Source organism: Erinaceus europaeus, chromosome 1, assembly GCF_950295315.1.
Source record: "Erinaceus europaeus chromosome 1, mEriEur2.1, whole genome shotgun sequence".
In the NCBI taxonomy this organism is placed as follows: domain Eukaryota; kingdom Metazoa; phylum Chordata; class Mammalia; order Eulipotyphla; family Erinaceidae; genus Erinaceus; species Erinaceus europaeus.
The window spans coordinates 182325130-182342192 of record NC_080162.1 but is presented as its reverse complement, the minus strand read 5'-3'; the positions used below and the strand labels follow the sequence as shown (position 1 = coordinate 182342192).

Genomic DNA, 17063 nt, shown 5'->3' with positions numbered 1-17063 from the left:
TTGTTAGGTAGTATGCCAGCTCCCCCTGGCTTCTGCTTAACCATATGCCTATATAGGGATTGATTTGTTCAAAGCTTTAGTCTATTTACATAAATCACTTTTACATTTACATAAAGCACCACACTCCCTCCAGGGCATTGGTGGTTTAGTGGTAGAATTCTAACCTGCTCCATCCCCTCTCCTTGTCACACCCTGATCCTCTCCTTGTCACACCCTGATCTTCCACCAGTCACTTTTCACTCCACCCTCTCTATGTCACATCCTGTTTCCACCCTACTTGGAGAGTATAAAAACAGCTGCTCTTCTGATTAAAGACACTTGGAAATTGCTTTCCGGCTCCGAGAGTTCCAGAGTGTATCTCCTGCAAAGTTAGTGCGACACTACATCTTGTATATAATTATTAAAATCCAGTGATCTATATGCTTAATGTGTTTTTTAAATGTGCTATCGTTCACCTTTCCGAATAGTGGTTAATCTCCTTAGCTTTTAGGTCAGTCAAGAATGTAACTAATTGGTCTAATAGTGGAAACCATCTTTAATAGGAATAGCAGTCCTTTCCCCTCCAAATTTAATCTAATATTAATGCTAATCTTTTGTTTATTTGTCCACTAATATTCTATATAATACAGCAGTCCTCTTGATCCTGCTTGAGTAAATCATGTGAGTGTTACTATTTTTTAGCTACAGAAGTAAAGAAGGACCTTAAAAACATAAACTCTTAAGCACACACTACACAAGAACCCAGGTTCAAGCCTTTACCTCACCAATTTCCCAGATGCAGAGGGAAGCTTAAGGAGAGGTGAAATATTGCTACCGGTGTCCCTTTCTCTCTCCCTCTCTCCTCTTTCCCTCTCAACATCTGTCTATCCAATATAAAAATATTATAAATATTGATTAAATTATCAGAAAGCATATAATGTTACTCAGTATTTACATTTCATTGGCATGTCAATAATAAGACATTGTCCTGAAGGCTTTGGTTTTTATTAGGTCTATCTATTTATTGTAGAGCCAGGGTATCACACCTCCAAGATTTCTCTACTTTGGAGAGATAGTGAGAAGACATCCCAAAGCACCAGAAACCTCCCTTGCCATGGCAGTCCCCCAAAGTGATTTTGGGGCTTGAACTTTACCCAGTGAGCCCCAAAGGTTTAATTTTTTAAGGACTTAAAATTAAATTGGTTATAAGCCAGAGGGACAGCTCAAACTGGTACAGCTCACAATTTACATGCTTGAGGCTCCTGGCTCAGTATAACACAGTCCTACTGTGACATCTCTCTCTCTCTCTCTCCCTCCCTCCCTGATATGACTCTCTATATCATACAAAATAAATCTTTAAAAATAAATAAGCAAATGTCATAAATAAGTCAGAATGGAATATTGGTTGATCTAATTTTTACCCTGGGTCAAATACAGAACATACCTGGTCTGTGGTTAGCCCATAAAAAGTTCATCTGTCAAGGAAAAAACTATTATTTATAGGGGCTGGGTGGTAGTGCAGCGGATTAAGTGCACATGGCATGAAGCACTAAGAAGAGGCATAAGGATCCTGGTTATAGCCCCTGGCTCCCCACCTGGGTTGGTCACTTCACAAGTGGTGAAGCAGGTCTGCAGGTGTCTATTTCTCTCTCTCTCTCTCTCCTTCTCTGTCTTCCCCTCCTCTCTCGATTTCTTTGTCCTATTCAACCATAACAACAGCAATAACAAAAGTAACAATAACAAGGGCAACAAAAATGGGAAAAAATGGTCTCTAGGAGCAGTGGATTCGTAGTGCAGGCAGTGAGCCCCAACAATCACCCTGAAGGCAGAAACAAAAATAAAAGTATTATTTATTAAAAATAAGATGGTCAAACACTTCTCAGATTTTTATGTCACTTCTCATTTACTGCTATAATTGAAGGTAATTTTAACCACAGATGTAGGCAAAGGCGTCAATACCTAGCGCATTAGGGAATATATTTAGTACAAGGAGTCTAAGTTCATGACTGGAACTTAAAATGGATGCCTTTTCCATGCACCGCTTTAGGAGGAACTAGAGAAAGGTCTTCCTACTCTGCTCCAACAGTATTCCCTTACCCTTGACAATCACAACTGAAGTTTAGTAAGCTGTCTCCTCAATTCCTGGATGCAGACTCTTACTTTTAGTTGTTTCATGATGAGAGTAAGGATTGCTTGATTGAACAAGACTACAGGATTGCAGTCTCAGAGGCCAAAACACTGAAAATAACGACAATAATGGGGAAAGCATTAAGCTGTCAGAAATGAGGCACTGACTCAGGGTTTCTTTGAATTTCACTCTTTACTTAAAATCAAAGGACAGCTTACATTAGAGCAAAATTAGAAAGGCTGAAGAAAATATTTCTCCCTTCAGGTCAATAAAAAAAGAAAATGACACAATGTGCTGGCTATATACATGGTACAGAGTGTTGTAACAGTACCAGAGAAAAAAGTTGTGGAATCTGAATTTCCATCCAGAGCAGGAATCACTAGAACATCCTTGATAGTCTGCCAACCTGCTTCTGCATAAAGCAATTCTGGAGACAGAAATTCCCCAGGTTGGCAAGCGACTTGGTGTATAGCTGGAAAGTGTAACCTTTATGAGGTTTTCCCTCATGTTAAGCTGAAACAGACTCATCAGTGCCCTTTTTTTTTCTCTAGGGTCAATTTTCTGCTGCAACAATACAAACCTATTTCAATATTCTCCTATAAAAAATTGTACTGGGAACATTTATGATTGCAGTGATATCACTCCCAAGGACTCTCCTCTCCAGCTTAAGGCTTAATTACTTGTGCTTTTTATGATTAGTTAGCTTTTTGATCCCACTCCATAGCACACATCTGCTAGTCAGTAGCCTGAGTTAAAAGACCAGTAGAAAGACCAGGCAGTGATGTATCCAATAGAGTGCACTTGTATCCAAATACCAGTTTCACTGCTAAAAAAAAATAAATAAACAAAAAAGACACTCAAATTTATCTGCAAATAACCTGTGCTCCTATTTCTTTTTCTTTCCCAGATAAGAGACAGTAGAAGCAGATATATACATATACATATACACATATATACATATACATATGGAGAGAATATGAAAGAGATCACAGCACCTAAGCTTCCTGCAGTGCAGTGGATTTTCAGCATGCTATCCAAGTGAGCTATTTCACCAGGCCAAGATTTTCTTTAATTATTCCATAAACCAAGAACTGAGTTATCCATTCCAGCTGTGTGCAGTATGCCAACCTAAAAATCATTAACTTTTTCTTTCAAATCACTGATGAAAATGGTAAAGTGAAAAATTGAGCTAGTTTTAATGAGTCAAGGATAGAGAAAAGTAACTGAAGACTTAAAAGTCCAATAGTAGGAACTGGAATCACTAGCTGGCATTTATCAATTCTATACCTCAGAAAAAGTTAGGGAAACCCTGTTTCTCCCAAAGTACAAAGATATTAATGTTTACAGAAAAGATGACGATTGATATGTATCTTACATACGGTACATGCTCAATAAGTGTGTGTTGCATGAATGATAGGTATTTTGTAAATGATGGAAAGTTAGAAGTCTATAATGCAAGTCATTAGCTGTCTCTAGTATTCCCATCTGAAAATTAATATGTAAGCCAATTACTTGAGGACACACGGATGTACTTGCAAGATGCATTCCATGTCACTGAGATAATGATTATTCAAACAGCATTGTTATTGCAGTTTTGCTCTTTTATTTTTTTCATTGTTATTGTAGTTTTTGAGAGCCTTTTGACCTTCCATAAAGTCATGAATAATCCCACAAATATCAGAAGAGTCATGAAAAATTTCTGCAAAGAAAAACAGAAAAATGTGTCATGACTTTTCTGACAATGCAGTATTTTTTTTTTCATACTTCCTACTTTGCAACTTAATTTAATTAGAACTTTCCTTGGCTTTCTCTCCCAGGCTTCACATGTTCCAAATGATGAAACTTGTTAGATTTTATTCCCTCTGGAGTAGGAAACAAACCTGATTTATTCTTACCACACCAGAAACTGGTCCATTGTGATTCCAACTACCATCCTTGCATATCTCTCCATACTTTAGGTCTCTTCTGCTCACCCGCACCTACATCAGAATATCTACATGCCCCATGTGCCAGCAATTCTCTGCCTGAGGGATGCACCTTCCACCCAGACTCCAATGTTGTCTTCAAGGCCTAATCAGTCTTCTCCAGGCAGTCCTACCCACTTGTGCTTTCATTTATCTGCACACTACTAGTCACATTTAGTCATGATTGTCTGCCAAATTGTTCTTTTGGAGCAGGCGCCATATTTATCCATGAAACAAAATGCTTGATACATGGCACCTTTCCCAGTGTTGACTAAATGAAGAGTTCACTGTTCTAGACACAAGATAATTAAATTCTCTGAATGCACTAGAGTCTCAACAGAATGTTAGAATGGTGGAAATGTATTTTTTGGTCTATATGAATATCCTACTCAAACATCATCCCAGCACATCACACTCATAGCTGGAGCCACTGTGCTGAACTAGACACATTTGCTACTTATTCTTTTAGATATACAATTAATTCATACTTCTTGATAGTTTTTGAGCCCTTCTCCAAATAGTTTTTTTTTTTTTTTTTCCAGAAGCTCTGACATGACTTATCTAGCTAGCACTAGTCAGTTTGGTTACCAGAACAAAAACAAAAACAAACAAACAAAAAAACTGGCTTAGCATTCATCAATACAAAAAATACAATGACACGTTTTGTATGCACTATTCCCATCTTCTTCACCAAAGACAGAGATCCTGTTAATTTTCCCCTTGTTTTCTTAAACTTAATAATAATACATTATCATCACTACTAACTGCTTCAGTTCTGAGATTTAACTCCTCTTTTAATTTAAACCAATCAACGTCCTTTGGGCCTAAGAACTGGGGCGGGGGAGGGGGCGTTGGGGTGAGTGAAAGCGCTAAATATAAGTATCTCCTTGTCCCAACTGCTCCTCAAATGTTTCCCATTACTGGATCTTCCAGCGCGAACACAAGTCCAAGACAGCAATCACAACATCAAATAAGGCCAAGACGCCCCCCACCCCCACCCCCACCCCCACCCCCACCCCCGCCCACGACGTCCCAATCAGTCACCACCTCCCCAAAGGAAAACAAACGAGCCCGAGACACATCCCTCCACGTGCAGCGCCCTAACACAGCCAGCCAAGGGGGCGACAGGCTGCTTCCGACCCGCGCCCCCCATTATTACGCGCCCCGCCGCCGCCGCGCCCTTCCAGGTGGCTCCGCGTACCTGGCGGCGGCGCCCGCGCCGAGATTCCGCCTGGGTGGCAGCGGCCTGGCGGGAGCCGCCGGGTGGGCGCGGCGCCGGCTCTCTTGCTCCCGGGGTCGCGGCCCCGCCGCGGTGCGCCCCTCCGCGGCTCCCGGCCGGCCGGCGGATCTCAGCCCTCCTGCTTCGGGTGGGGCCGCGGGCGTCAGCGGCCCTGGGCTCTCCGCCGCTGCCTGGGAGCCAAAGAGTCAGATTTAGTTTCACAACAAAGTCTCTTCGTCACCGCAGCCAGCTGCAGGCAGAGCCGGGGCAGAGCGGGCGCGCGGGCGCGAGGGCGAAGGTGGCCGGACGGCGCGCGAGGGAAGGGTGGCCGGCGACCCGGGCCCGGCGGCCGGACTCCCTCGTAGCACAACTTCGGCGAAACGGGGCTGAGGAACCGGTTCTTCCAAAGAGCAAAGCGAAAAAAAATGGGTAATGGCGAGGCCAGGACAGCGCTCAGAGGGGTTCTGTCTCGGTGTTTGGGGCATAAACGCCTCAGGCTTCCAGAAACTTGAGCCTGTGGTGGCTTCTTCTCTCTTTCCTCTTTCTTTCTTTCTTTCTTTCTTTCTTTCTTTCTTTCTTTCTTTCTTTCTTTCTTTCTTTCTTTCTTTCTTTCTTTCTTTCTTTCTTTCTTTCTTTCTTTTTCTTTCTTTCAATGCACCGGGGCCACAGGGTCGTGGGGAGCTCTTTGAGCTGCTCTGAACTAGCAGCAATACCAAGGCCGGTGCAGGAAAGGAGAGCGCAGTCTTCCCTGCACCCTCCTATTTTCCTAGCACCCCCTTCCCGCCCCCTCCCCCAACCCCTCCCAGAACCCGGACTCCCCTCTGCTGTGAGCCAGAGCCTGGGCCTGTTGCCCAAACCCCGCGGGGTATATAGGACTTCTAGGCCTGTGCAGTGTTTAAACTGAATCGGGGTAGCAGGGGTTGCTCTGTTAACTTGGGAGAGTTAGGTCTGCACGAGGGGAACTATGAAGGAAAAGTGTATGGGATGACACGGTGATTTTTTTTTCCCCCTAGTGGTGCAGAAAGGATAGAAAAGAATAAGCAGTTAAGACTGAAATTTACAGATATATTTGAATTTTAGAAAGAATCTTAAAGGGATATATTCTATAACTATAGGCAGGGAAACTGAGGCAAAAGAGCAATTCAGTGAATTGCCCAAAAGCATTAGGCAGGGGAGCCTGAACTAAATGTCCACCCTTAGCCAGGAAGAGTCCTATGTAATGTTTTGCTTTTAACTCCAAAGTCTTTCTGTATCTGTGATTTAAATGGGCCCAAGAGAGAATACTGATGTCAACCTGTAACTTATTTCAGCACTGGATGAAGCATCCATTACAGGCCAGTAATATGAGATACACTTTCTATGGGTACTTCATTTTACTTGATTAGGAAATCCAATCACAAGCAGTGAAAGATATGCAAATGCCTTGATGATATGCTCTTACAAGGACTCAGGACTTCTCAGTGAACATTAAAATGTTTGCACTTCTCCTTTTACAGATGAAATCCCTGCCCCATCCCCCACTCAGTTATTCACATCAGAGATGATGTCAGCAAAGAGTCTTAGGGAATGGCAATGGCGTGAATACAGGTATTACTGTACATGCTCTTGCAAAAATCCTCTAGATTCACAAGCTCTGTCGTTTCTATCAGTCATCAAGTATCTGTGGACTTGTACTAGATATATCATGAAGTTAGAGTCAGAACAGTAAGACACAATCCTTCATCTTCAAAGATCACAGATTAATAGATTCTTGGCAATAAAACCAACACACAGGAAATAGTTAGGAATAAGGCAGAAAGATGGGTTTCTGGTCCTAAACTTTTAGATGTTTATGAGTATGCAGACCAGAATAGACCATATATATTGGGTGGAGATGGCTTCCTAGAGAAAGCTGTACAGGATGAATTATGTTTACTCAATAAGACCCAAATATCTTGTGCAAAGAAAAATACTAACCAAATTGATGCTGATGTTAGGCCTGCCTTTTTAAAACCATTTTATTTATTCAGACCTTTCATAAACAACATATAATATAAAACAGCAAATCCAGCCTCTCTTAGAGCTTAGATGATCAAAAGCTTAAGAAGAAAACAGCCTTGAGTTACGAAATACTAGTGTATGCCAATAATTCCAAGACACTTTCTCTTTTTAAAGGCTATAGACATGTCATATTTGAAAAGTCACATTTTAATAATTGATCTTTATAATGAAACAGTAACATCATCTAAAGTTTTGTAAATGAATACAAAGAGCCTTTTGATCCTTGATCCTGGCATTTCCTTAATAATATGTATAAAGCCACTATCAACCCAAATAACTTTTTCATTTTTCTTAAATTTTCAAACTAAGAGTCATATGGGACTTGGATAACAAGCATTTAGAGTTTGAATCAGTTCCTGATTTTGAAAGTGTGGAGAATTATTGCTCTTTCAGAAATACCATGTGTTTAAAATGTTGGCAGTTGTAGATTCAGAAGATAGTCACATTCAGGATTCTCTATTAAGGAAAATTGTTATTTTTCCATAGAGTACATTTATTTTAGTACAGTATACAAATTCTTCATATTCTCCAAAACAGGAGTAGCAGGAGCCAATTCATGGAGTATAATGTATTCCAGACACTTGCTGGAATAAACAATGCTCTTGAGCCCCTCAGATGCACAGCCAGTAGGGAGCTGTTGACTACTTGAGGTTTTTACACATCTCTCAGCCAAATCAGAAATCCAAATCCCAAATCAGTCACAGGCACATAGTGTGGATTTACAGTCCTGCCTGGGCAGAGGGTCACAATTTGCAAGTGTATGATACCACCCAAGATACGTTTATTTTTTCATATAAAATAGACTTAACTTTTTCATTTGACATAAACGTTAAATATGAATAAAAATGTAATGTCCTATGTAACCAACCCAAAATCTAATGAAAAATATATTCATAATAATCCATTTAACTATTAACAATTCATATATATATATATATATATATATATATATATATATATATACATTTCCTTGTGGGTAACTAGAAAATGCCATAAGGACTCAATTATGTATCTGTAGTTTATACTGAAGTTAAAACATTGAGCTGTGTACATGTCATAAAATGCTAATCCTATCTGCTATCCTAACCTCCTTTTTTTTTTTTTTTTGCACTTGAAGCACACAAATTGCTTGTGAGTAGATTTATACTTTAGTTCTTGGCAAAAACACAGAACATGTGTGACAGAAATGTGCATTTAAATCTAGGCCATACTCAAAACATTCAAATAAAAATCCACAGAAGACAGAAGGCAAAAATGAACAGAGGTTTTAAGATTTTTTGTGCATTTGTATTCTGCCTACCCTGACAGATTAGGTATGTCATGACCAATTTAGATTTAAAACACATTTTTACCTCTTTCTCTGTCATATAGACTCACAAATTTTAATACTTTTAAAATGCAGTTTGACACTGCAATTCCATATACAAAAACATTTTCAAATGTGTAGAAAATATACATAAAACTTTTATCAATGTACATAATGAATTTTCTTCCAGAAACAGGAAGAAGATACTCTTGCTCACTAGCTTAGATCAAAATTTCCTCCTGAGCATCAGTGGGAGAAGACCAGATCACATAGGGAAGGCTAAGAGTGAAGCAAAGTCTATTAAGAAGATCTTATCTGTAGACCCATTTAAAGAAAAAAAAAATATATATATATATATATATTTGTTTAATGAGAGAGAGAGAGAGAGAGGTACAGACAGAAAAACTAGAGGACTACTCAACTCTGGCTTGTGATGGTGGTATGGATTGAACCTGGGACCTTGGAGCCTTAGACATGAAAGTCTTTTGCATAACTATTATGATGTCTTACAAGCTCTCAAGAAACTTGTAGAGGACTCATCATTTTTTTTTTCAATATTGACCTTCTCTTGCTTTGCCTAAACATTCAATATTATTAGAAATCATGTCAACTCCTTCAATATAGAATGGATAAGCTGGGGAGCATTAATTAGACAAGAACATGAATTAATATCATGACATGTTCTACTAGACATGGCTCCTATGCTCTAGAATCTCTGTATTACAAAAAGATATATGTGTTTTATAGACTATTTGAATAACCTATTATCTGAAAGTTAATTGCTTATAACATTAGGACTGGTTTTCTAAATCATTTATTGTTTACGAATATTAGGAAATGCATTTCCTGCTGTCAAGACTGTTCAAGATCATTATCAAATTTTTTAATCATACTAAGGATTTTGTAGCTATGTAGTGACAGGCTATAATGTGAAAAGTTTATTTTTTGTCTTTATGCAATAGACAAAAAGATCAAATTGAAAGAAAGAATTTAAGTTTTTTGACCAGATTTCTTTGTTGTTGTCATTTATAAAATTAAAAATATCAACAAGAACATAGAATAAGAGGCGTCCAATTCTGCACAATTTCTGCCACCAGAGTTCTGTTCTCCATCCTCTCCCTTGAAAGCTTTCCTATTCTTTATCCCTCTGGGAGCATGGACCCAGGTCTTGACTAGATTGCTACTACAACACTAAAGTTTAATTTTCAAGAAATGTTTTATCCATATCCAATGTCTCATGTGTAATTACTACAATAAAGTTTATTGTGTGCTTGGTTAATTAAAAAATTAAAACTATTGGCTATTTGCTTTTAGGTGAATCCTCCAAAATTATTTAGATAACAATCTTTCTATATATTTAATTGGCTTAATTTTTTCTTTTCAGCATTATTCCCATAGCATATATATGCTTTCCACTATCAACTACTTTTTAAAGAGCTTTTCTAAGCTTACAACTTGCTTTTATCCATAGCATTCAATCCCTAGCATTAACATGTCCATTTGTGAGCTGTCTTGGCCTTTATAAGAAGATGGTATCTAGCAAGTGCTTTGGGGGAATATGACTCCTTAATGTGGCAGCCACTAGTTCCTTTGCCTATCCCAAAGGTAATAAGCTTGAGATTGTTCTTGTTATGTTGCCGTGATATCACATGACAAACAAGCATCGGATTTAGTCTTCTTTCTTAGAATTAAGAGTAACATTTAAAATAGGACCATTTTCTCCAAGAACAAAGTTTCAGGTTTAATTTTTAAAATAGTCAACAAAACTGCTCTTCTAGTGTAGTGTAGAACAGAACTGCATATCCCATAAGTAAATTCTAATGGTCAGCAGAACGGAAATATTTGGGAGTTTGGCTCATGGAGAGTATGGAGTTGGACCTCAAGTTTATGGCTTTCAGATTATATTTCCCCAGACATACGACTTGTGCTTATCAAGGTTAAATCTCATTTGCTGTTTCCTGACCATGTTTTTGGCAGATAGCACTTTTGTTCACTTTTGGTTTATGGTTGTAAATTACTATTAAACTTAAAAAAAAAATCAGTTACATTTTGTGAGTCTGTCATCATGAAATAATAAAACTTACAGGTTTGCTCTTACATCAGAAAGCCTGGGAGATGAAAGCTTAAATTTATTAAAAAGATTAAATATAAAGGGTTTTTTCTATGAAAATTTAAGAGTGTGGACTAATGCCCCTTTAGATGTAATAATCAGGTCTCTATTGGCCAACAATAAACCTGCAGAATGGTAACTAGGCATAAATATAAAGATAATTTTCAAACTGTCTTATCCTGTTTGCCAAACCAAGCACCACATAAGTGCCAAAGTTAGTGCCAAAGGAGTAATGGGAGGAGAGAAAGCAAACAATCCATTGTTTGTTTGATAAGCATAAAATATTTAGAGTAAGGAAAATTATGTTCCCAACATTGTAATTGTCTTTATTTTTTAACATGAGGCAAGGAGACTGGAAGAGCTCTTCTTGGTAATGAAAACCTAGTGTGTCTTTGAATATTAGATATAGAGAAAGTTGAATTGCTGATTGGGGTTGACTGCTTTTGTTCCTGCTTTTTTGTTTCTATTTTGTTATTTGCCTCCAAGTGGCTTCTTTCAATGCTTACTTGTTATGTTTTCATAGACCATTTTACTTTAGCAAACACATGCTTGATGATTTAATATTCCTTTTAAGAAACACTATAAATATACATCTTTTAAACCAGTGATTTTACATGGCATTAACTCTATATACTAATTGAATCTTAACCAAAACCCATTATGCTTCTAGGGAGTATGTAAGGAAGAAATCCAACAGATAACTTTTTTTTATCATTCCCTTTTTCTGAACACAAAGTATATTGATGGCTAGGTCATATTCCTATGAAATTCCTGTTCTATAATTTCATTTTTATTATAGACTCTTAAGTAAATGGCCAACTCAATAATTTGCCTAAATTGAACATAACATCATGTTCCTTTCATAAAATTTATTTACATGCTAAAGGAAAATTCAAATCACTTTGCAGTTAGCTAAGATCAGGTGGGAAAAATGTTGGGAGAGGGAAAAGCAAGTTGTTTTTGCCTATATACTCCTATGGTCAGTGCAGTGTGACCACTTATAGCAATTTTAACCTTTGAAGGAAATTTCTTTGGAGTCTGAGTCACTCAGTAGATCTAGGTATTCTGACAATACAGAGAATAATTGGAAACAATCAGATGCATTGCCCTCAAAAGAGGCACATTTACCTGCATTCTCTTTCTGTTGGAAGTGAATCTCCAGGGATGCCAGCATAGGGATAGGTGGTGGAAAGTTTTGATTACCTAATATTAAATTTAAATGTGAGTTCGAAATACTGATCAAATCGGGTTTTGCCTCTGGAAGAGGTATCCACTGTTCAAGAAATATTGCAAATGTCGCTTGCAGGGACCCCACGTGGATGAATCAATTGATGTGAAAAATTGAGCTGGGAAGCTTGTAAAGCAATGGAGACAGAAAATTCTGGGGTCCTGCGCAGGTCTGTGAGACAGACACAGGAGGAATTACGGGACCAAGGACCATGAATGGGCTTGAGACCTGTTCATATAATTTAAGCCTGTTTCACCTCAGGTAGGAAGGGTTTCTTTGTCGACTTTGCCTTGGCTCTAGGAAGTCTAGCTTCTTTCGTTCAGACTTGCTTTCCCTGGAGCCTAGGACACTGATGGATTTTTATGCAGTGTAGAAAGTGCCCCAAGAGAATCAGGGTTGAGAGCAGGCGCATCCAGTCGCTCTGCCTGGTGGCTTTGCAACTCGTTTTCAGACCCTTACCCCGTTTGCGTTCATTTTCCATACTACTGGGGGGCGGAGAGAAGGGGGGCACCAAAAATTATATAAGAAACTCGAGAAGCAACTGTGGGGTGCAGAACCGCACACGTGGTCTTGCAAATTGGATAGGCGAGTGGGGAGGTGGGGGAAGAGAGAAGTGAAACCATAAATTATGGAACGGCTTTAGAATTCAAGAATCTCTATTCTTGCCCAATAAGTATATTGTTTTTTGGTTCTTCACAGCTGCATTTATTCATTAAGTGGAAAGAGGGGACTGTAAGAGTTTCAAGAGTGATAAATCCACAAACATAAATGTACCAGCCACTCAGCGAGGGGGATTTTTGCAGAGAAACTTCAAAGATGATATTCCCGAGGCTGTTTCTAAATCGGAGTAGATTATTGCCCAAGAGCATCCGAACAGTTTCTTTGTCCAAATTCAAAATACAGATATGCATAAACTAGCTCTTATGGGACATTATAATTCCACTTATTTCAAGAGTTCTGAAGCCCTCAAGAACTAGAGAAGTAGTTGAACTGATACCTTTATATGCTATAGTTTGAATAGCTGAACAGGTAGACAAATACAGGAAAACTGCTTTGTTTCAGAATATAACTTCTAGCTGCTAAGAGTACATTTTGTTGTAAATAAAATCAAAAGACACGTCGCTCAGTGTAGATGTCATTTGATAAATAAAATTTAACACAAATTTTCTTTGGAAATTAGATTAAAATACTACCACTAACATCTCAAGATTTAATAATAAAACAATGTCCTCCATAAGAATGTTCAGTTTTTTTTCTTTTCCTAACATGTCTCGAATTAAAACATGTTAACAAGATTGTTATGAAAACTTTGCAAAATGTAAACACTGAAAGAAAGAAATTCTAGATTAATTATATTCTGGAACCACACAGATTTTATTACTAGATATCACTGAAGTAGTGGAATCAGAGGCCTTGAAAGACTTAGGATTCTTGGGGATGTATGTGTTGGGGGAGGAGGGAAGGCAAGAGAACGTTATAGAAATTTCTCACACTTTTTTTTTTAAGTCATGAGGTAGTGTTTAAATCTTTCATGGTTAAACTACACATTGAGTAGATTTTTTTGAAGGCCACTAACTAATTTATTAATATGACCCAATCAAACAAAAAATCCAAATGTCTTTGGGGTTATGTAAACTACATAAAGTCATGGGGTCTTTAATATGTAGCTGCATGATTAACTGATGTAAAATAAGATCTAAAAAATCAGTTCTTAGGGCTTGTGGATTTCCATGTTCTTATTGTTTCCTTTTTAATTTTTTTTTCTTTCCATTTACTAATGCTTGCCAACATTTTGAGCTTCTTTGTAAGTGGAAATGACAACCAAAGCGATGCTTCTAAGTGGAGCTTGTCCTTGTTGCTTGGATTTAGGGAGGAACTGGGAAATGTTTGACCATCTGTGCCTGGTGGGCGCCAGGGAGAAAGGCAACGGAGCCAGTCGTCCACCATTTAACCACTTGAAGAAGCTCAGAATAATGCCATCAAGCACCTTTCTTGGGATGCAGAGGGAGGAAAGGAGAGTGCGCTTGCGAATGGGAGAAGTGGAAGGCTTTACCAGTTCTAGGTGAGAGGGGCGGGTCGAGAAAGCCCTCCGAGGCCATCCAGGCCCACAGAAAGCTAAGGTGGTTCTTGCACCAAGGCCAGCTGAGCGGGCGCTTCCGCCGCTGGTCGCTGCTGAGTGCGTTTGCCCGGGCCTCCCGCGCGCTGCCACTGCAACTGGCGTCCTGGCTGGGAAACCCGCTCCCTCCCCGGCAGCAGCTATTACCAGCAGCTGCTTCTGCTTAGCCTAGAGAGGATCAGTTTGCCCCAACCCAGGGCCTCTCTCAGGGCTCGTCTCCTCCCGCCCCTCCCTCTGTTCCCTCACCTCCCCCACCACACCCACACACACACCTCCCGAAGGTTCCGCAACCCCGAGGACCGGTCCAAGCTGTAGCGCAGTCAAGGCGCGCAGGTTGCGAGTTGCAGTACTCCTGGGCGCAGGGAGCGGGAACGAGAGAAGGAGCCAGAAGGACCACGGGGCTTTAAGCCCACCAAGGGAGGTTGGAGGAAGGCGCTGTAGAGGTGGGATTAGGAGGTCGCCTGCTGGAAGGACGCCCAGCCCGGCTCTCTGCATACAGCTGTCCCTGCACCCGCCTTGGCGCTCGGGGAGTCTGAAGGAGGCCTGGGTGGGAGACCGGGCCAGGAGCCCAGCGCGCCACCTGTAGTCCCTAGACTGCCCAAAGCAGCCTAAGGGATGAAGGGGAGCTGCAGCACTGGGATTGGGGTACGGTAGTTGAGGAGTGAGGAAAAGCTTGTCCTCGTGACTTAAGTGTGGTGACGCACCCCCCGACTACCCCCCCCCCCAAGTTCCCACACACACCAGAGATACCGCGCTCTGGGGAACACCCCCCCCACACACACACACACTACCACCACCACCATCGTTTGTCCTCGCACTCCAGAGCCCACCTGGGCTAGAAACAGACCCCCAAGCAAACGATGAGTGTGGCCTTTACTAAAGTTTCTGTGGAAACTGGGACAGAAAACAGACGCCTGCTCTGGTCGAAGGTCGCTGCGATGGGCACAGAACTCTGGGCTGGCTGAGGGCGGTGCCACAGAGGTGGCCCAGGAGCGGGACGCCAGGCAGTGGCAAGAATCGCCCGGTGAGGACAGGCGCCTAAATCTGGCTAACTTGCTGCAGAGGTCTGACCCGACACTCAAGAGGATCAGATACAAAGAGTACGCTTCTAATGAAAGATTCCACCTGGTTTGGGTTAGCATTTTGGAAAACCAGCCTGCCGTGGCCCAGATGACTTGGATTCCTGTGCCGTCGCACAATTTTGTCTTGAGGGCTTAGCTCGAGAAACAATAGTATTTAGCCTAACTAGGAGTGACCAAAGTAAAAGTGGCCTATCCAGTCCTTCTCCCCGCCCACTGCAGAGAATAAAGTGCCCAAGCATCAGCGCATTTGCGCCTGTGTCACATTTGACAGGTGAAGGAATCCTGGGGCCTTAGAGTGCCCTGGCCCTGCAGTTCTACAGATGAAGATGCTGACATTGCCAGGGGGTTAAGTGACCTGCCCCAGGTGATATATGGCTGTGTGCCTGGCCATTGGAATAGTGCTTGGTGCAGATGAACCATAGGTCAATATGTCTTCGATGGACGAATACCCCGCCAGGTGGTCGTAAACTCCAAATAATAATCCAGCTGGACATCCAGTGCACCCCCTCTAATAAATCGATAACCACAAACAGCTTTCTGCCCAGTCTCCATCGTTCCAAGGCCAGGCAGGACCTAAACCTAGCGTTTTTGCTGACAGATTCCAGCAGACCTTCCAGCTTTGCCCTTCATCACTGATCTCTAAGAATTCGGGGTCTCCAGTTCCTAAGGAGCCCTGGTTTTCGTTCTGCAGTTGTGTGTGGGGACTGTCTTATTTCCTTAGTATCAGAACCCATCACAGGCAGACAAACGGATAAAGCCTGTCTCCTCACTCCTTCTTTATGGACGTCTTGGATTTGGGGGCGGCCTTAACCTCGGCCAAGTACAAACCATTCCAAGGCAGGGGTGGAGCTTTTAAAAGAAGCCAGAGAAAGTTTTAACATCTATGACCGGAAAATTCCCGCAGTGAAAATACAATTAGAGCGAAAAGGGAAAGTGTGTGCAACGTGCTGCACAGCTTGAAGAAAAGACCCTCCACCCCCGGCCCACCCCCAGCCACACAAGCCAAGCCAATAGTTGTTCTTTAAGCCTAGAATTTCGAGGACCATTTCTATTGGGGGGGGGGGTGGATAATGGAACACGATCCCGTGAAATAATAATAAAAGGAAAGTACAAAGCAGGAAGGTACCAAGGAGTCTACCCAGCTCAGATCAAGCCCATTTTTCTCAGAAGCACAGAACTAAGTCAAATGACACCCAGTTACCCTCTGCAAGAGATACATACAGCTTTGCTCATGTGTTTGGGGAGGTCGATAATCTTCAACCAAGTGTGACCAGAAAGTGACAGAAGCCCAAAAGGCTGCCCCACACCAGCCCTTCCAGGTAAATATGCTCTCCCTAGAGGGCAGGTTCTGCACTTTTTAGGACTGAAGATTTTGGAGCATTTTAGAGATTTTAGATCTGCAACTTAAAAAAAAAAAAAAAACCCTCTCTGGCACAGTATGTTCAGAGAACTTCAGATCTGCTGCTTAAAAATTTTGCTCAGACAAGAAAATATTTGAAAAACAACATACACTGTGGGAGCACCTTCTGGAAAGGTTGGTATTCACCCCGGAAGACAAAGCTTGACACATAGAAACACAACAGATTTGAATGAGCAAGTGTGAACATTTGTACTAACACAGGTGATTTTTGTTCCCTGATTGATAAGCCATCAGCCCTCACCAGCTTCTTTGTTTCTAACATTGCTGTGGAACCCAAGCTACTGTTTTCCCTTTTATGTTCATCTACTTTTATAACACATGTAAGATAGTGGTGAGCTCTTACATGACATTCTGTCAGACGCTGTGTCAAGGTGTTTTTTTATTTGTTTTTCTTGAGATTAACATAGATTTACATATACAGTGACAAGAGCTGCAAACAGTTATCTTTTTTTAAAAAAAGTGTAAAGATAT

At 40.9% G+C, this 17063-nt stretch overlaps 1 protein-coding gene and 1 long non-coding RNA gene across 9 annotated transcripts in view; one reads left to right on the top strand and one right to left on the bottom strand.

Moving 5' to 3' along the window:
* The window catches only part of EYA1 (EYA transcriptional coactivator and phosphatase 1), a 375709-nt gene extending 370229 nt beyond the window's left edge, over nucleotides 1–5480 (bottom strand). For 3 of the 8 annotated variants that reach the window (XM_060200354.1, XM_060200313.1, XM_060200344.1), the window contains exon 1: nucleotides 5273–5479. The gene's annotated coding sequence lies outside the window, so the exon portion shown is untranslated. Of the gene's footprint in view, nucleotides 1–5272 lie in introns of all 8 variants that reach the window. The other 5 variants (XM_060200307.1, XM_060200338.1, XM_060200331.1 and 2 more) reach the window with 3 other exon arrangements.
* A 111-nt stretch (nucleotides 5481–5591) lies between these two features.
* The window catches only part of LOC132540924 (uncharacterized), a 53017-nt gene continuing 41545 nt past the window's right edge, over nucleotides 5592–17063 (top strand). The window contains exon 1 of the long non-coding RNA XR_009552124.1: nucleotides 5592–5719. This is a non-coding gene — a long non-coding RNA (uncharacterized LOC132540924). The remainder of the gene's footprint in view (nucleotides 5720–17063) is intronic.